At 42.0% G+C, this 16,000-nt stretch overlaps 1 protein-coding gene across 2 annotated transcripts in view; it reads left to right on the top strand.

Moving 5' to 3' along the window:
* Vwa8 (von Willebrand factor A domain containing 8) overlaps window positions 1-16,000 on the top strand; it is a 411,314-nt gene that overhangs the window by 25,531 nt on the left and 369,783 nt on the right. Inside the window, exon 2 of one of the 2 annotated variants that reach the window (XM_052732664.1) lies at window positions 11,207-11,328. The exons of the other annotated variant lie outside the window; for it this stretch is intronic. The gene's annotated coding sequence lies outside the window, so the exon portion shown is untranslated. The remainder of the gene's footprint in view (window positions 1-11,206; window positions 11,329-16,000) is intronic. 2 annotated transcript variants of the gene reach the window in all.

The raw sequence follows: 16,000 nt of genomic DNA, 5'->3' as shown, positions 1-16,000 counted from the left end.
CCCAGATGAAGTTGCATTAACAGGGCTGCCTAAACAACACCCAAACAAGGACACCACCAATAGATGTGCTAACATGGGGAGAGGAAAACCCATGGGTCCCTAACCCTAACCTATACAAACTAACCCTCCATAAAGAACTGCAGGCAGCTAAAGAATGCTGAGAATGGGAAAATAGTCTTCCCTAAGGAAAAGCTTCTCAGTTGGCTATCCAATACCAAATGGTCAGCCCTGAAATCATATATACATACAAGAAAGATTATAGAGACTGAGAAGGTGTTTATTTATTTAGGAATATAAATAACACACACACACACACACACCAATAAAGAAAAAAGTCATGATTTGAGAGGGGGGTACATAGGAGGACTTGGAGGAAGGGAAGGGAAGGGAAAGGAGAAATGATGAATGATATTTGTATTTCAAAAAACCAAAATAAAGAAGTTAGCAAGAACACAACAGTGCAAAAGCAATTGAAAATGAGAACCACACCGCAATACTGATGACAAATCTGAGAGAGAGGAAGAGAGAGCCGAAGTGGTCCTCTAGGGACTGAGCTAGCCTAGCACCTAGAAGAGTGTTTCTTTCTGAGAAAACGCATGCAACAGATGTCAGCCTGAGAAGAGGCCCCAGATGGGGAGAGAGGGCATAAACAACTGCATCCCAAAACTTTAGAGTTGTGGGCTAGAGCAGCAGACCTTTGGGGAAGCGGAGGCAGGAGGACCAGAAGTTTAAGGTCATCCTTGGCTGTGTAGTGAGTTTGAGGCCATTCTGGAATATTTGAGACCCCGTCTGAAAAGCAAAATAAACAAAAATTTACAAGTGTAGAAACTTTTTTTTTTTACAATAATCCCCATATTTAAAAAAATGCTATTGATGTAAGTTTTTCAACCAGAATTTTCATCATTAAATGAGTAAAAGTAAGATATAAAATCATGGAAATTATGTATGCATTTTTATACCAACACACACTCTTCTATTGCCCACAAAGAACCTGTGAGTTGGGTGTTATGGTGCATGCCTATAATTCTAGGGTTTGGGAGGTGGATGCAGGAGATCAGAAGTTCAACGACAGCTTGCACTATAGTGTGTCCTGTCTTACACACACACACACACACACACACACACACACACACACACACACATAAATAAAAGAAAAAATAATAAGTAAATTCAAAAATCTGTGGTTTCGCTTAAATGAACAAGTTTATTATAGTGAAAGGGTATTGGTCTTTGGAAAGCTGACCCCTAACCTTGTCTGTGAAATTTCTCCAGGTTGCTAAAATGCCCTCCCATATTAGACTTAATTGTTTAGTAGTAATGGTGAGCCAAGAGCTCCACTGTATTGAAAAGTCATGAGGAGGCTCTTTTGACCCTTGCCAGTCATGGAACTTTGGAAATCAAACCAGTCTTAGAAATCAGTACCATTGTTTTGGGTGTCTCATGTTTCAAAACCAGAGAGGTAGAACCCAGTACTGATAAAGCTGGCCCTGCACTCATAACTAGGACCAGGTCCTTTACAGCAACCCTAACTCTGTTTAATAGATGCCCAAGGGCTGATAAGATGGCTCAGCAGACAAAGGGGCTTGCTGCCTAGGCTAGCCACTTAAGTTTAGTCCCTGGGACTCACATGGTAGAGAAAAGCAACAGCTACAAGGTGTCTTCTGACCTCCACACATGCACCAGGGTGCATTTGCGCGTGTACACACACACACACACACAAATAATAATAATAATAATAATAATAATAATAATAATAATAATAAACTTTAGAGGTGTGCAGGGACTTCTGGTCTTCCACTGCACCCTTGTCTCATGCTGTCCTGCAGAAGGAGCCAAGGACATCCTTGGGAGGTTCTCTCTCTGCACGGCCAGGTGGTAGACAGTGTCAACTCACTTCGCCATGAGATGGTAAGAACTTGAGACTTTCTTGTAGAGAGAAAACATCTCACTAAGAATGACGTGTATACCCTAGTCCCTGAGGGTCCATTCTCACTCTGTCTCCTCGTCTGCCTCTTTGTAGCCTTGTGGCAGGTGTGTCTACAGGGTCTTCTGGGAGGTACTATGGAGGATGGAGCTAGCAGTATAAAGGTTCACTGTGGACTGGACTCCAGATGTCAAAGGAAGTTCGTGGGATTGATGGGGAGCTCTTCCATAGTACCTTGGTCTCTTCTGTGAGTGGGGGCTCTAAGCCCTATATTTAGAAGGGTTAGCTTTAGACAGCTGGGCTAGACCCCACACCAAGGTCTTGCTTAGTCCTGAGCTGAGGCTCCCAGAGCAGTGCAGGAGGACTCCAAAGCTGAGCTGGGCTGAGTAACTTAGGAGTTGGAGGCCATCAGCTGGGCATATTTCTTGCAGCTGAGTAGCCTTTCCTGCAGAGCATCCTCATTTCTGCCACTCCACCTCCAGAGTGACAGGTCTGCATCACCACACCAGCCTTGACGTGGTGCTGAGGACCAAATCTAGAGCTTGGTGCACGCTGGACAAGCACCCTACCAACTCAGCTACATTCCCAGACCCATTTCTATGTCCTGTGAGAGTTGGAAGGCCCGATGTATTCAAAATAAAACCTGATCACCACCTGCAAGAATGAAAAGCAGTAAAGACTCCTCCGCCCACAAGGCACTGAAGTGTGCTTGGTTTGAATACACTAATAACACACTCAGAGACACCGATCCTGTGTCAGCCTCACAATAAGGAAAGCAATCAAAGTGCTTCCTCCTGGGGTCATTTCACCAAGACGGAGCCCTGATTCGCATTCTCGGCTTTTCTCTCCCCATCCTTCCATTGTCCCTGCGTGTCTGCTGTATGGGTCTGAATCTGCATCTGCCTGGAGGTTGTCTTGTGTGTTTGTCCCCACGTCTGTGTCTGTTCTTGTGTCTGTCATGTGTGTCCCCAACAAAGGGCTTTGTTCTCTCTTTTATTGAGCAGCACAGAATGCACCACATCAGGAAGGAATGAGGGATATTTTAAAGAAACCTTTAATGGAGATTGTTTGTTTGTTTAAAGGGATGAAGTCACTGGCTCCAGCTGACCCAGATAACAAACACACCATCAAGTAATACTGGAATGCTGCTTTCAGCGTTTATGGTGGCTATTCATTTTATAAGGCCACTTCCAGCCTATTTTCTATTTCCAGCAGATGGTTATCATAGCACACAAACACACATGCGTTCCTCTAGGTCAGGGATATGGAAGAGCACATGACTTAAGATGCCAGCTACGCATAGCTTAGCTTGTAAAAGTTGATTACACGGGCAATCCAAAGCAGGTAGTTTGGTTGTTCCACTGTTCTCCTAGAGGCAGGTGAAACAAGCAGTTGAGTATGCCGCAGGACAGCAGTCTTGGCTGTATTATTAACTCTGGCTGTGGGGTCCAACAAGTTTGTCTCTTAGAATGCAAGACATGGTTTTTATCATAATGCACCTCTCTCTGCAACCACCCACAAGAGCGTGGCCTGTCCTGTTTGTTCTGACAATCCCTCCCAAGTCCAATATCAACATAGTGCCTCAATATTGGTTATTCTATTTGCAAAGTACCACAAAATCAGCATTGAATCCAAGTGGTCCTCAGCCAAACTCTGTGAAAACTGATTAGTTTTATTTTTTTTTCCTCGGAGGCGTTAGAACTGAAGAACCTAGTTACATTTGAGGGCACCTTGTTCAAGGAATAAGGTGTGTGAAAGGCCGTTGAGACTCACTTTCTATGTACACTCAAGGAATTATCTTCATGGGGCCAAATATTCATGGATGTATGAAAATATTCTTGACTGGATTTGTTTTCGACTAAATGTTAACTCTCACGTGACCTCTAACAGTAGCCCTCTCTCTCCCTCCCTCCCTCCCTCCCTCCCTCCCTCCCTCCCTCCCTCCCCCTCCCTCCCTCCCCCTTCCCTCCCTCCCTCCCTCCCTCCCTCTCTCTCTCTCTCTCTCTCTCTCTCTCTCTCTCTCTCTCTCTCTCTCTCTCTTTTTCTCAGACAGCTCTCCTTCTTTCTGTAGCCTGGTGCCTCAATCTCATAGTCCTTCTGCCTCAGTGTCCTGGATGCTCAGATTACATGTGCTCAAAATCTGTTTTCTGTTAAATTTGCTTTCTTAGGTGAACTCACAAAAGATAAAGGACCCAGATCTTTAAGGAATTATGTATTTCTTCTATTATAAGATATAATTATTGATAATCTGCATATCAAAACACTTTCAAATCAGCAGGTTATTCACCTGTCTTCATAATACAATTCAACATGGCTGATCAACTGTAAGGATCTCCAAATGGGAACATAACTGTTCAAAAGAAGGAAGGACCCCTGCTTAGAGGGAGACCTGGAAAGGAAAGGCTAGAGAAAGTTCCCTCATTCTCTTTTCCAATTTCAACCCCCCTCTTTAATTATATGGTCTCTTTCAATGACATGGCAAACACAAGCTCTGACTGGTGGGCATGGTGTAGGGGCAGCAATGCGGACCTCCCCACGTCCCTCTTCCCTGTCTTAGTTCCATTTCTTATCTCCATTGTGTTTCTCCATATTGTCTTCCATCCTAACCTCTTAAGTAACTTCTCAGTCCTTCCCTGAGCTGCATCTTCCTTCTGTGTGTGTGTGTGTGTGTGTGTGTGTGTATGTGAGTGTGCATGTGAGTGTATATGACTGTGTGTATGTGTGCATGTGTTCATGTGTCCTCATCTTCTAGTTCATTTGGGGACAGGGTTTCCTTTGTTGTTTACCACGGTGCAGCACAGTGAGCTTCTGGGGATTCTCCAGTCTCTGCCTTCCATCTTGCCCCAGGAGCACTAGAATTACAGATACGCTCGACTGCGCCCAACTTTAGGTGGGTTCTAGAGATTCAGACTCAGGTCCTCACCCACCAGGACAGCCCCTAGCTCTCTTTCTTTCTTTTGAGATAGAGTCTTATCATATCCCAAGGTGGCCATGCACTCATTACAACCCACCAGCCTCAGTCTCTCCAGTGCTGGGATTACAGGTGTGAGCCACCATGTTGAACATCCCATTGCTTCTTAGGTTGTACCATTTCCATTTTCAATTATATGACTTTCACAGTTATCTCACATTGATTTGTATGAGATGAATCCTATCTCTTTGCTTCCCTAATTGAGTTCCCTAGCATTTTGAAGATTGGATCTAAATACCTTAAGTCTGGCTCTGGATGCCTCTTCAGCCCCCATCTCCATCAATTCTGATTGATTTCTTCCTAGATTGTGGATTGTTTGGGGAAAGTCTTCTTCAAACCTCTTCAGTGTCTCTCTCTCACCTGACATTTGCAGTGCTTTCTTCCCTGTAGAGTACCAGACTATGAACACTTTGAATGCAGATATTAGATTTTAATCTGTAGTCAAGTGCTGAAGAATTCAATCTACTAGCCAGTTTGAGATCCAATGACAAGTGCAGAGAGGCAAGGCTGGAAAAGGTAAAGAGCTGGGATGAGGAGCAGCAGCATGTGTCTGAGGTGTGATGCTCTGAGTACAGTTGATCTACATTAGCACAGCAAAGGGATCCTGAGAGGAAGGATACTCTCTGCGGCTGATGCAAGAGCGGGGGGGGGACACTTTAGAGAAGCCTCATGTGTACAGGACCAACCTCCAAGTCTAACAGCTGCCATCTTTAGGAGTATGGGCTGGGTTGAGCCTGTTTGCTCAAGATCATCATAGCTGGGCTTGTTGACTATTGACATTACCTCTTGGAAGGAGGAGGCAGGGATCACCATCAGACTCTTAACCTGATCATTCATGTGCTCCTCCCAACCAGCTGTATGCAATTCTTTCCTAGTTTTGGGTGGACCTCTGGGAAGGGCTGCAGGATACAGGTGGGAAAGGATTAGGACAGGGGACTCTATCTACAAAGCCATGGAGGAGTCATCATCCATGCTGGGTGGAGATTATTTTCCAGTCTTTTGTCGATGGTGAAGGGCAGCATACTCTCTTCTGTAACTGCTTCTCAGCTGAGATTAGGATGTCATTCTTGGGACCCAGGAAGGCTAGAATGCCTGTCAAAGGCCGGGAGAGGGAGGGGATTCAGGCAATGGTAGGACACATTTGTCAGAAGCATCCCACTGACCCAGCCTGAAGAGATAGGGAGTGATTACATTGGCTGGACTGGTTTACATAAGTTTTCAGCAACTCCAAGGATGGCTGGTTCTGCAGGACCACCTGGGACTGGTGTGTTGCAAGCAGTTTTGGAGCAGTTTGTAGGCTGAACTTGATTCCTGGATGGTATCTGTCAGTCTAGTGGAAATCTGCTGGGACAGATGTGTACTAGGATGATAAAGTTAAGGAGCTTAGGGAAATCTTTATCTTGGGTACACACTTGCAACTTCCAAGCCTGTGGTCCTGGTTGTTGGAGGTGGTGGTGGAAAGGAGTCTCATGACAAGAGGAAGCAAAGGGCCTATCCTCAGGGAGGGCCAGGAAAGCTTAAGCTGTCAACTGACGGGAGTACTTGTCTGGAGTCCAGTTGACCTGTGACAGATGGACAGATGGATCTTGAGACACCCTGAAGCATACATTAATTTTCTTAAAGTTTACGAAAAGAGATAAAAGCTTAAGATGTATTAGTATGAGCACTGTTTGAAATCTGCACTGAAATCCTCACTGTAGAAAAAGCAGTTAGTAACTGTTTGTCTATAAACAGCTGGAATAGACCCATGCCTTTGAGCCATAGCAAAAGCTTGAGGATCCAAAACAATGGTTCTGTGTTTAAAATAAAAACATGAACACTCTTTCCTCTGTCCAGAGGGATATATATACACGCACATGTGTGTGTGTGTGTGCGCGTGTGTGTGTGTGTGTGTGTGTGTGTGTGTGTGTGTATGTGTGTGTGTATAGATAGATAGATAGATAGATAGATGGATAGATATATAGATATGGATATAGATTGCACAGAGATGTTTTTGGCACAAGAAGAAGCACTTTTAAGTCTATATTTAGAAAACAACCAAAGGAAATTTAAGTTTTTGAGCCTGTAACTATAATAACAGTAGCCAGTGCTTTACCAACGCTAGATTAATAGCTTATCAGAACTGCACTGGTTAATATGTTAGGATTCTGAACTTTTGAAGACCTAACATCATGTATTATCTTTCAGTCTTATTTTTCATATACCTTAAATCTCTTCCCCAGACCTTTACAACTTGCATTCACTTATCTTGTATCACTTCCTTAGACCCTCCCAACTTACATTAGCTTTAAACCTTTTTCTCCCATCCAGTCATTTACCATGAGACACACATGGTTGACCACCGTGGTGGTTTGAATAACAGTGGCTCCCTTAGGCTCATGTATTGGAATGTTTAGTCATCAGGGAGTGGCACTACCTGGGAGGATCAGGAGGTGTGATCTTGTTGGCGGAGTTGTGGCCTTCTGGAAGGAAGTGTGCCAGTCAAGGTGGGCTTTAGGGTTAAATAAGCCGGGCTAAGTAGCATGCTCTTTTCCTGGCTCCTGTGGATCTGGATGTGGAACACTTGGCTCCTTCTCCAGCACCATGTCTGCCTGTGTGCCACCATGCTTCCCACCATGCTGACGATGGACTAGACCTCTGAAACTGTAAGCCAGTCCTAGTTAAATATTTTCTTTTGAAAGAGTTGCTGTGGTCATAGTGTCTCTTCACAGCAATAGAACACTGACTAAGACAATTACGGAGAGCAGTCACTGAAAGGCAAGTTCTTTTAAATAAAGGAATAGTAAAAAGTAAAATTTTAGTTGGTAAATAGCAGCATGATAGTTTAAGCTTACTTTTACATGGAAACACGTTTTGTGGGTTTATCTTTTTCAGTGTGCAGCCTCCCAGTAAGGTAAAAAATGTCTGTGAGTCTGCCTTTCTCCACAGGAGACCTAGTAGCTTTAGAAAAAAGGAAGGCCTTATTTTTACATATGAAATGGGCTGACCAAGCGGTTGTAGCCTTGGAAGGAGTAGCTGGCTGAGGTGAGCTTCCTGCGGCTGAACCGATGAAGCTACATACAGCTTGCCATTAACACCGTCATAGAGATCTGGGAGGGATAAGTTTGATCAGGAAGTATAATCCAAATGGCCTCTGTATCAATGAAAACAACAGACTCACCTGATACCTGGATGGCCAGCCTGGGATCCTCCATGGTGATCTCAATGGTTTTCTTGAGGGCAGAGGTCATCACCCTTTGGCTCTCACACAGGGCAGCATCAGCCTACAGCTACCAAACTCAGAAAGTCGGAGCGATTTTCCTGTGAAGCAAGGACTTGGGAAAACTGACCTACCTCGCAAAGGCAGAGTGGGACAGTCAACCCAACAGTGTGCACAGTTTGAGCAGGGCCCTGGTGGTGGACTAGGCATGGGCAGCTCTTTGCTCAGAAGTTGTTGTTGTCACATTCCAAGTAAGCTCCGGGTGGAGTCCGTTGGAGCCTGTCTTATTTGGAGATCGCCTCAGTTGCTGCGCCCAGAACCTGGTAGTTTTATCTATCAGGGGAAGTCCTTTTCATTAAACACCTTAAACGCCATATTCATCAGATCTCTCTGAGGGGTTTGAGGGCCATCATCTAATCTATTGAGTTCACTTGATTTTAAACAAATTTTACTTATTTGCAGTTACTTGCTTTAGGATTAACCTTGACAACATATACAGAAGGCTAAAGCTTGTTTTTATAAATGAATTACATTTTTTCCTCAACATAAGATTTTTACTAATTATTTGGGAATTTCATACAATACACCCTAATCACACTTGCTTCCCATTCCTCCCAGAGACACCTTCCCATCCTTGAGCCCCCCCCCCACCACACACACAAAAAAACCCCCAACAAGTCCAATTTGTGTTGCTCATATACTCATTGGATACACAGTTTCTAGTATGAATCAGTTTCTACTAATAGCTAAAGCTTAACAAAATTAGCAAAAACAAATAGGCTGGATATACATCCTAAAGTCAAGATTCTGCTAGCCTGAATAGGCCTTAAGAATTTATAAACCTTATTTATCCAAACATAACTTATTCATCAAGCATATGTTGTTCCTTAATCTAAAATTTTCTAGAAGGCTGGCATGGAACACAGAAAATACATGAACAGTTAGACATACATCTCTAAATCAGTCTCTGTTAACCTGAAGAGACCTTTATAACCTGAGGAATTTATAAACCTTAATCAAACATACCTTATTCATCAAATATATGTTGTTAAAGTCCTATTTTTATAAACTAGAATTAAATCCATATGCAGTATGCTGTATATACAGTATTTAGATATATAGATATTATAATACATATCTAGTATGCTGTAGCAAATCTATTTTCTTTTTTTTTTTTTTTTTTTTTTTGGTTTTTCGAGACAGGGTTTCTCTGTGTAGCTTTGCGCCTTTCCTGGAACTCGCTTTGGAGACCAGGCTGGCCTCGAACTCACAAAGATCCGCCTGGCTCTGCCTCCCGAGTGCTGGGATTAAAGGCGTGCGCCACCACCGCCCGGCTGCAAATCTATTTTCTTAAACCAGAGTTGAATCCAAGTTACATATAAGCATGCCTCTGTATAGATTTTTTTTAACTATGAACCTTTTGTTACAAGTTTGGTTTTTTTTTTTGTTTTTTTTTTTTGTTTTGTTTTGTTTTGTTTTTCGAGACAGGGTTTCTCTGTGTAGCTTTGCGCCTTTCCTGGAACTCACTTGGTAGTCCAGGCTGGCCTCGAACTCACAGAGATCCGCCTGCCTCTGCCTCCCGAGTGCTGGGATTAAAGGCGTGTGCCACCACCGCCCGGCTAGTTACAAGTTTTAAACTAACTTTTAGTTACAGATTTTACAGAGTTTTAACCACACTCAGTGAGTTTATAAATCCTGAGATAAAGAGTTTAAAGAATGGTCGTAACAGATTTGGGGGGAGCAGAGAGTAAAGAAGTCTTAGAGATAAGAGATTTTTCAAAAGTGGAGACTAGAGAAAGCTCAGAGATAAGAGACTTTTGGGGTCATTGCTTGGGCTGTGGCAGAAGTTATGGCAATCAGCGAGGATTCAGAAATCAAGTTTGCCGATTTGTGGCCGCTGAGCTGTCTGAGGCCAAGCTGTTTGCAGTAAGACAGCGAGGCTTTAAAGAAATCTCTGAGTTCCGGGAGGAAAGGATCAGAGAAGGCAGGTGACAAAGCTAATTCCGAAGGGAAAGAGCCATGTCAGAGCCAGGAGAGAGCTGAGAGACAGGGCAGAAAAGAAGTCATCCTTCAGAAGCAGAGTGTAGAGGAGGCGGGAGGGTCTTAGGGAACAGTCACCAACAGGAACTCTGCCAGACGGAATGTTCCAGAGGTGGGGGGGGGGGGTAAGTTCTTTAGCAGAGAGATGCCCTGAATCACAGTGGTGAAGTCTACGGCAGACTCCAGAGAACTAACAAGAGACAGAACCTTTCCACGTGGTGGGACCCTGGGAGGGTGTAGTAGGCTCCAGGAGCCACAGAGACCGAGAAAACACTGAGTGGGCAAAGAAAGTCAGTTGGTTAGAGCTGGTGGAGGAGAAAACAGCTGAAGGGGCAGGCTCTAGAATCTGGAGTTGAATATGGTGAGTGGCAGAAGCCAGTGGAATGATCCATACCTTAGGAGAGTCAACGCAGCAGCTTGGTTCAGTTAGGAGAGGCCAAGATCCTTGGAAAGTGGTCCATGGTGCCCCTTCTGGGTGTTCCGCACCAGGTGTGTAAACTGACAACATGACTGCTCCATGGTATGGTTAGGGGGAAGGTTTTAATTGTAGACATGAAAGAGGGAATTGCCAGAGGCATCTGGAAGAGTCCAGAGCAAAGAGAGTAGATTGAACATGGGCAGCAGGCTGGACACGGTTAGGGCGATCTGAGAGAGAGAGAAGGAAGAATAGCATGGTGGGGGTGAGGAGGGATAAATAATAGAGTGAACAGTAAGAGAAGCAGGAGCAGAGCTGGCGGGGGAGGGAGAGAGGGAGCGTAGTTGAAATAGCAGGGTTATAAGGAGAATGAGTAGCTGGGAGAGAGAAGCCTGTGAGCTGGAGGGAATTTAGGGTAAGGGAGGAGGTGAGAAGGGTTGGGATGCCAGCATGGACTCCGAAAAGTGTAACAGGTACTTGTGATACTTGAGGGAACCTGGAGGCCAGCATGAGCTTTGATATGATAACAGGTACTACAGGTGGCCAGATATACCTTCCGCCAAAGATATAGGAAATAATGCCTTTTGAAACCAGCGTCACAAGTTCTAGAGGAATTCTGTCTTTTATCCAGCTACCAGAAATCCTCCTATCTTCCAGGTTGAGATCATTTCTGGACATTTGGTCTGCCTTTTGAAGTTTGGGTAATTGGAGTTTCTTTGGACCTGAAAAGATCTTCCATTGTGACTGCTTTCTGCCTGTAACCCCTCATTCATCACTCTGTGAGTAAGACTAATAAATCACTGGTTCCGCAAAGTGGACTTTGGTGGAATTGCACTCCAGCTTGTCATTGGAACCATAAGTTAAGGTGGATAGACGTTGTTTAAGTCTCACCAAGAGTCAGAATTTTAGCAATATCCCACAAGACCATTGACAAGGAACTAGGGTTAAATCAGGTGAGTGTTAGTCAGGAACTTCCTGTATTCTTGTCTGTAATGAATATTTAAATTTTCCAGTATAATAAAACCGCGGGAGTCAGAAATTTAGATAAAGACCTGATAAATCCAAGGGTCGTGGAGAATCGATTGGGTGACCCTCTCTCCACATTTTTTCCTGAACCACCAGCCCCAGAAACTCCCTGGAAACCCCCTCCTTTCTGTTCCTGTCCTCTTTAGCAGACCTCTTCAGGTCTCCAAGAACTCTATGGCTAATCCCAATCAGCCAATTGCTGACTCTGTCCTTGGATTTTATTGGCACAGTGGAATGGCTGTGCCAACAATTCTCCCAAAACATTCCCCCCTTTTTGTCTAAATAAAAAGGAATGGTTTTAACTCTAACATAGTAAAACTATACACAACAAGAACAATACATTCACTATGTCCAGTCCATTAGTATTTGGCAAATTCATAGAAAATACTCTATTATCTATCTTATCTTGGTGAGTCCAAAGTTTAGTACCTAATTTACTGTCTATCATAACTAAGGAGAACTGTATCTATAACTATCTAATCTTCAACCCCATCAGAGACTTGAGAAGGATATAATATTACCTGAGTAAACAGGAACTGCAGAGCAAGCAACTTCTAAAACTAAGAAACAACAGAGACATATGCCTGCCTGGATAGTCACTCCAGGGTTCCTCTGCAATGTTGGGGCATCCATATCCAGGCTATGGGCACAAAATATCTGACAGACTTTTCCATGAAGCAGAATTTTTGAAGGACTGCCCTATCCTGTCTTGGCAAAGTTTGGCAGTTGCCTTCTTTTGTGTCTTGCTTGTCCAATTTGGATAGCATACTGTTAGCAGTCAAGGCAAGGGCAATTTCTTTACCCAGTGGCTAACTTTGCCACAAATGAAAGCAAACTCCATATGGAGATTCTTTAATGCCCACCATCCTCTTTTGGAGTAAATTGGTGCTGCCAGGAGCAGGCATGTCTCACTATCTTGAAAAGCCTTATGTTATTAAAACATTAAAATGCCACATTCTGTACATCTCTAAAATGTTTGAAGACTATCAATCTATTTAAAATATGTCTCTGATTGACTTTGAAAAAATAACTAACATGATGATAACTTTGATTGTTACAGATGACTGAGTACTAACCTATATTTGTTTATTATTCTAAATAGCTTTCAAGGACTAGAACTTTACATTTTTAATTAAGCTTCATTGGTACAATACCTTAAACAATAAATAGAAACATATAATACATTATAATAAAAATAACCTTGAATTTGTATCAATATACAAAAAAATCCATACCAATGTAATGTATTTGAGACTAGTAGTTGCTTTTTTAGTTTGAAAGTAGATTTAATAATCTACTTTTTATCCTATAATCTATATCCCCTCTTTTTCTTTTTAGAACAAGATCCCTGAATCTAATTTTCTTTGTTTAGATTTCTCCCTGACCATGACCAATAAGAACTTGTGACTAATCCCTCTAAATGATGACAAACATCCTTCCAGTGACCAAAAACCACCCATCCCATCTCTTGGGAATGTGCACATCAGGTTCTTAAAATGTTTTCTGTTGTCTAGGGGCAATAGCATCTTTATGAGACCCTGAAAAAAATTGAGATAAAGATCAAAAGTTTTGGGAGAGCTACCTGTTACCCCCATCTTGATGTAATGGGAGAGTGCAAGGATTATATAAAGTCCTGACTGGAGTAGTCTATGAGGCTGGACCATCTTATCTAACTGTCCTAAGAAGTTTGTAGTCCAAAGCTGATGATCTTTGGGTGGTGTTTGTCAGCTTAGTGGCATTACCACAATCCAGGTGAATTCATTGTTGTGGGGCCCCAACATCCTTTTGGAGACTTCAAAGGTTGCTGTTAGGAATGGTCACAGTTCACTGCAGGAAACTTAAACATTTTGAATGTCATATGCAGTGGATCTTGGAGAGGTCAAAGGACCACAATTTATTAAATACATCTGGGATATACAAACATAATTCCTAGTTACCTGCTTTAGACTCAAGCCTGAAATCACATACAAGAAGCTTGATGTAGTGTGGTGATATTTTATTTGTTCTCTAACAAATAAAGCTTGCCTGGGAATCAGAGGATAAAGCCAACCACTATATTAAACATAGAGGTCAGGCAGTGGTAGCACACGTCTTTAATCCTAGCATTCAGGAGGTAGAGATTCATCCTGATCTCTGTGAGTTCATGGCCACACTGGGAACAGAGCCAGACTTGGTGGCACACACCTTTAATCCCAGCACTAGTTAACCATAGAGGTCTGGAGGTCTGTATAGATAGACAGGAAGTGATAGAGCTGGGCAGAAAGAAGAAGTGATATAACTGAGTGGAGACAGGAACTAAGATGTCAGGGCACAGAAAGGTATATAGGCATGAGTATACAGGAAATAACTCTCTTGGGCTAAGGATTTCCTAGCAGTAAGAACTTGTGGCTGACTTGTTCTATCCCTGTGATCTTTCAACTTTCACCCCAATATCTGGCTCTGTATATTCTATTAATAAGACCATTTAGCAATTTGTGTTACAATGTACCCTGTTTCTAGAATCAGTTAATACTTTATATAACCGTTAATATCACAATAGAAGGCTTAAATACATTTAGTAATCTTATAAATTTTGAGATAGTCTTTATACCTTAAGAAAAGTTTTAAATAGTCAAAATAAAAGGAAAGGATTATAATATTAGTGGAAATAGAATAGTCCCTAGTTTTGGTGTTCTGTTTTTTTTTTTTTTTTTTTTTTTCCTGCCCCATTCCAGGTGGCTCTTCTGACATGACACAGAGATTTGGGATTTTCCTTTAACAAGCATGCTTGGTTTTGGAAAAGGAGAGAGCTATGCTCCAACTCTAAACCACTTTTATTTTTAACTGGATTAGGACTACAAAAAGACCATTTTCCTTATGTACCTGTAGAGAACAGTAGAGAAAAGCATTTGGGAAGGTTTATGAGACTTTTATCCTATTGGAAATGTGCTATGCCACTCGACCAATTTGTTCTTTTTCTTGGGGCATTTTCTCTGGATGATTTGTCCTTCTTCTTTAGAAGTCTCATTTGGCCAGTCGTCTTCAGGTTCCTTAGCTGGATGCCTTCATTCTACTGAAAAGACAAAAACAAAACCCTGCCCCAACACTAACTTTGGGGAGTTTTCTTTTTTGGAAGGTTGAATGGCCAAGCTGTTTAACGAACTAGAGATCTCCTAATTGAGATGTCTCTCCTGTTCACATCTAATCTTTATCAATTTTGATGATATCAATAGCTTTTCTTTTCCCATGGGAACAAAATCAAAACCTCTTTCCCAATGTAACATATATAGTAGTTTTCAGCCAGAGGTCAACACATCCTTAAAGCATACAGGCTGATTTAGTTCAGCAGTTTCTTTCTACTATCCAATGTCTCTCCACAGCTGATGTTCCTTTCTCATTAGAACTTTGAAAATTTAAAGTTAATAAATTATTGTGTAATCTATTATCAGGGGTCTTTATTACCCCTTTCTGTTTATTAAGCATGTCTTTTAAAGTGCAATTAGATCTTTCTGTAACTGCTTGTCCTGTAGGATGGTGTGGTATACCCATAATATGTTTTATGTTGCAATATGCAAACAAATGTTTCATTTTACTAGAGATAAATACTGGAGCATTGTTAGTCTTAATTTGTGCAGGTATTCCCATAATGGCCATAACTTCTAATAAATGTCTCATTACAGAATCAGCCTTTTCAGAATTCAAAGCAGTTGCTCATTGAAATCCTGAATATGTATCTACAGTATGGTGTACATATTTTAATTTTCCAAACTCTGCAAAATGAAACACATCCATTTGCCAAATTTCATTTCTTTGAGTACTCTTTGGATTACTTCCTGCAGGTAGTGGAGTTTGGTTATACAAGGAACAAGTAGGACATTTCCTTGGCTTGTTGCCAAGTGATAGAAAAATCTTTCTTCAAACCTTTGCTATTAACACGGTATTTCTTATGAAATTCTGAGGCTTCTATCACATTTCCTACCAATAGCTGATCAATTTCATCATTTCCTTGTGCTAGAAGGCCTGGTAGATCCATATGGGAGCTGATATGTGTTATATACAGGGATGAGTTCTATTTTTGATTATTTCTTATAATTGAATAAATAGCAAAGTTAATGCTGAATCATCTGGAATAAGTTCAGTGGTTTCGATATGCAAAACAACTCTTTCTGCATATTGAGAGTCAGTAATTATATTAAGAGGTTCTGGAAAATCTAATAATACCACAAGAACAGCATATAATTCTGCCTTTTGAATGGAATCATAGTGGCTTTGAACCATCTTACTTAAATTTCCTGACTTACAACCTGCCTTTCTGTTTTTTGTTTGCATCAGTATAGAATGTAGGGGCTCCAGAAATTGGTGTTCCTTGGACAATGTGAGGAAGTATCTAATTAGTTCTTTTTTATAAATTGAAGTCTCTTGCTTTTGGGATATTTGTTGCTAATA

The sequence above is a fragment of the Peromyscus californicus genome, unplaced genomic scaffold (genome assembly GCF_007827085.1).
Source record: "Peromyscus californicus insignis strain IS unplaced genomic scaffold, ASM782708v3 Scaffold_12__1_contigs__length_115047231, whole genome shotgun sequence".
Lineage (NCBI taxonomy): Eukaryota > Metazoa > Chordata > Mammalia > Rodentia > Cricetidae > Peromyscus > Peromyscus californicus.
The sequence above is the reverse complement of the archived record's forward strand: the minus strand, read 5'-3'. Positions and strand labels throughout refer to the sequence as shown.